The sequence below is a fragment of the Rousettus aegyptiacus genome, unplaced genomic scaffold, assembly GCF_014176215.1.
Source record: "Rousettus aegyptiacus isolate mRouAeg1 unplaced genomic scaffold, mRouAeg1.p scaffold_m13_p_1, whole genome shotgun sequence".
Taxonomy (NCBI): Eukaryota; Metazoa; Chordata; class Mammalia; order Chiroptera; family Pteropodidae; genus Rousettus; species Rousettus aegyptiacus.
This window is the reverse complement of record NW_023416284.1, coordinates 81,021,084-81,025,816: the sequence shown is the minus strand read 5'-3', so window position 1 is coordinate 81,025,816 and position 4,733 is coordinate 81,021,084.

Below are 4,733 nucleotides of genomic sequence, written 5' to 3'. Positions count from 1 at the left end.
GGGCTGGTCTGAGAAGAAGGGATCCAAGGGCCCCTGTGTGTGAAGTTAATGCTTCTACCTGAGCCTGTGCCTTACCTAGGCCACTGGCTTTCATATCTGGGTAAACCACCTTGGGGAACTCTTTAATTATACAGATTCCTTTGTCCTACAAGACCAGTTCCATTAGAACCTGAGGGAGTGAAGCCTAGGAATCTGATTTTCACCAATCTCACCAGCTATCTCTGGGCCAGCTTATTCAAGGATCCTTTCATCGGGAATTACTACCTTGGAGCATTCCATTGATGTTCTGTAAAAAATAGCAAGTGGTTTTCAACAGTTGTAGGAGAAAGGAATTTTTTTTTTTTTTTTTTTTTTTTGGTGAAACCTCCAAGAATGGAGGTGAGGGCTTGGTGAGTGACAAAAAAAGTTCTGAAATTGCTATTTGTTTTTTTCTGTGATATTTATTTGTAATGCCGAGTCATATAAAAATTTCACAAAAGATTGGTGTCTTTAGCAGAAGAATTTAGATCAAAAATGACAGAAATTTCACAGCCTGAGATGATGTTACATTTTAGTTATGCAAAATTGATCTTGTCGATTTTACCAGGGTGCTACCTTTCTGAAACCGAATCCTTTCTTGTTTGAGCAGCACTGTAGAGTGCAGGACAGTTGCCTGCTCTGGTGCCATGAGCTCTCCTAGGAGGGACACGGAGGTCTCCACATTATTGAGGAGAATATATAGCATCCAGGATTCCCCAGACGCCTGACAGAGGAGGGTGTCTGCCTCTCCTTCATACCCTCTCCAATGCCCTGGGGTGGGGTAAGGGGGCAGCGTGTACATTTTCCAGAAAATAAGAGAGAAGCATCACAGAGACCAGCTCAGGAAGCAATTCTCTTTTCTTACCTCCAGCAGCGAAACCAAACATCAAAACCCACAAATCTGAGAGCCAACATTCAGGCCCACATCTAAATAGATTTCTCAGCTTTTCCAACTTGCAGCCCTTTCCTCTTTTAAAACTATGGGAGACACAAAGAGAATAATTTTGGTAGCAAGTGGGAAGATCTAGCCTCAGCTCTTCGTCTCCTCTGCATCTGTTTTCTAATCTCTAAATAAGAAGTAATGATCCTGACCAATTCACAGAGAGGATTTAGAAAGTCAGAGGGTTCACCAAGTCACGGCAAGGGCCAACGCCAGGGGCAGGAAACTGAGAGCAGCCGCCAAATAGTGGGCTTCACAACACAAGCCCATCTCCCCTGCTCTGTGTTCTTTCTGATATCCTCCTGGGTGCAGGTAAAGTTGTTTGCAGCTTTTTATCCCCAGGGCCATGAGAAATCTTATAAACCCAGATTATCAACAAAAGATGGTAGAGCTCAAGCCTCTCTCCCTAGCTTAGCTTTTCTTTTTCTTTTTCTTTCTTTCTTTTTTATTTTTGTTTAAATTTGAGTTTGTGGCTATATCTCCTAACCTTCTCTCTCAGGAAAATCAATACAGATTCAACCATTGAGTGCCGGGTGCAAAAGGGCTGGGATTGCAGGCAGGGGTGCCTTCACAGTGAGCCTCTGGCCCAGTGCCACTCCTGCTTGGGTCTGCCCTCTGGGTCTCCTGTATCTCAGCATCCCTGACCCTGCCTGCTGCCCTGGTCTCTGACAGCTATGGGCTCCCACCACCAACTGCCACCCTACAGCCAGCTCTGTCAGCATCCAAGCAGAAACGCTTCTTTCTGTCACACATGGCGGCCACTGCCAGGCCTTTCAGTTCATCTTTCTTCACTTCTTTCTCAAGCATCTCCAGTTCTTTGCCTCTAAAAGCAACCTCTTTGGGGGCCCATAACAGTTTGTTTTAAACTCATGCCAATGCTGCCCACCTCATTCTTTCGAGTCCCAAAATTGCTCCCGGGTCCAGAGGCTCTTCCCTCCCCTCAGCACAAATTGCCAACCTCTCTATGGAATTCTTACAAGTAGAAAATCAGTCTATTTCTTCATTTGTCTCTTCTTCCTCCATGTTGCCCTCAAATCTCTTTTAAAAACATTCAACAAATATTTTTGGGACAGGGTCTGTACTAGGGATTGGCAATTATTTCTCTACTCTGCCATATACTTGCACACCTAGTGTTGAGTATGCTCACTCAGCAAACATGTACAGAAAACTTACAGAGTGTTGGGCAATACAAAGAGGTAATGATGGGCAAGACAGCCATAGCTGCTGGGATACCTTTTATCTGGAGAAGGAAACAGTAAAAATAGAAACAAAATGAATAAATAAAATGATTACAAGTTTTTAAGAAGCTGAGTAAGAAAGAAAAGGACTAAGGTAGACAATTATTAGGTAGAAGGGCTGCCTACTCTAGATAGGGCAGTCAGGAAAATGTGGCATGACAGCTGAAAATCAGTGACAGGACGGAGCCAGATGGATAGAATGGTGTAAAAAGCAGAAGAAACAGCATGTGCCAAGGACCCGAGGTAGGAAAGATTTTGGCCTTTTTAAGGAACTAAAAGAAGACCAACCTGGTTGGAGTTTAACAAGAAGAGTGAAGAGACTGGGGAAATATTTTAAAATATGGCAGTGAATGTTGCATGTAGAGATATATTATGCAGAATCTTATAGGCCACAGGAAAGAGGTCAAGTCTATTCCATGAATAAAATTTATAGTTAGTCCGAACAGTTCTAGGAGGCTTCTTGACAATGGACTTTTATCAGTTTCTCCTGGCAGTTTCTCCAGGGACCAGAGTTCCTGATGTGATGTCACATTCCTGCAGTCAACACATGTTTTTGTGATCTACTCTGTGTCAAACACCCAGTAGTGATACTAGGTTCCTATTACGAGCCCTCCCTACATTCATCAATCCACACACATATATTGGGCCATGTATGAGCTTTTTGGTTCTTTGTTGTTCTGAAATAGAATTATATTACACTCAATACCTTACAATCTACATTTTTTTCACTTAGTAAAATATTGTGGACACCTCTACCAGTTGGTAGATAAGATATAATCTTGTGCAATCTTTTTATTTTTCCCTTTTTTGCTCTGACTTCCTTAATATGTGTGCCTCAACCATACATTGCCATCATCCTCAGCCTCTCCCTCTCTCAAATATACTTTTTGGAGAAACCTCGACATGAGATTTCAAATATGACTTTGAAAAAGCGTAATCTAGACCTGCTCATTAAACTTTTTTTTTTTCTCAGTGAAACAAGCATGTACCACAGTAGGTCAATGGTCTCCTGGGTTTGTTTTACACACCTTCTCCAAAGTGATTTCCTTCATGCCATAAAATATGATGAGGTTGCAGGAGATAGGGGGTGATTCTAGGAGATATGAAGGATTCCCAGCCACATATTCAGTGAATCACCAGAGGAGGTAGTTAAATGTGGCGGAAGGAGCCCAGGTTGTGAAGCCAGCCATACCTGGGAACGAACTGTGGTTACTCAGGCTGACTGGCCTCAAGGGGCAATCTGAACCTCACTGTCAGTTTCCTCGTCTACAAAGTGGAAGAGTAACACAGAGGAATATTATTCAGTCTTTAAAAAGAAAGAAATCGTATCACATGCTACAACATAGATGAACCTTGAAGACAGTATGCTCACTGAAATAAGCCGGTCACAAAAGGAGAAACACTGCATGATTCCACTTGCATGAGGTCCCTAGAATAGTCACCATCAAAGAGACAGAAAGTAGAATGGTGGTTACCTGGGGCTGGGGGAGAGGTAATGAGAAATTAGTGTTTAATGGGACAGAGTCTCAGTTTTGCAAGATGAAAAGAGTTTTGGAGATGGATGATGCTGGTTGTTGCACAATAGTGTGAATATAGTCAATGTTACTAAACCATACACTTAAAAATGGTTAAGATAGTAAATTTTGTTGTGTTTCACATCACTATTTTAAAAAAGTGAAAATAGAAAAGATAGTAGCATGTACCTCCCGGGGTTGGTAGAAGAAGAATAAATCAGGTAAAAAAACTTAGCACAATGCAGTTCTCTTCCTCCCCGCTACACAGACACACACACACACACACACACACACACACACACACACTCCTTCCTCTTAGCTGTCTCTTCACCCTCCCTTGCCAGATTTCCTTATAGCATAGGCACCAACAGTAAGAAGACATGTTCAATTACTTCTGTCCCGAGGAATCTCCTCAGTCTTCAATCTGGAAGAATCTCCTACCTCTTATCTTTCCTTACGTGAATTCTCATTCCAAGATATTTCAAGACACTCTTAGAATAATGGTTTTTAAATTGAGAATATCTGCACTTTAATTTCTTAAAACAATTTATTTCTTTAGTCAGACATTGGGTTTTGAGAGCCCAAACTGACAAAGTATTTATGCATACAACCAATATTTATAAGGCTTCTGATATGCATTTAAAAAATAAATAAGATCCCTTGCTTTTTTCTACCCTGAATCAACAGTGAGTTCCTAAATTGTTCAAGAAGTGTGAAAAAGAGCATTGTTTCATATCAATAATTGAATGCCCTTTTGAAAGCACTCTGATTCCTTCACAGCCTCACCTGGCCCTTCTCTTCTTGTATAAATGTGCCTCGGGATCTGACAGAATGTGGCCTTTCATGTAATGATTTGATATGATTTCTTTTTCTTTTCTCATTTCCAAACTTCTGCAACCTAAATCAATAACTAATATATTTCTCCTATGATGACAAAGTATGTTTAAATGACTGTACTTGCATATATTCGTAAATAAGTTTAGGCTCAGGAAGAAAATCAATAGATAGCTTTCCTGCTAGGAG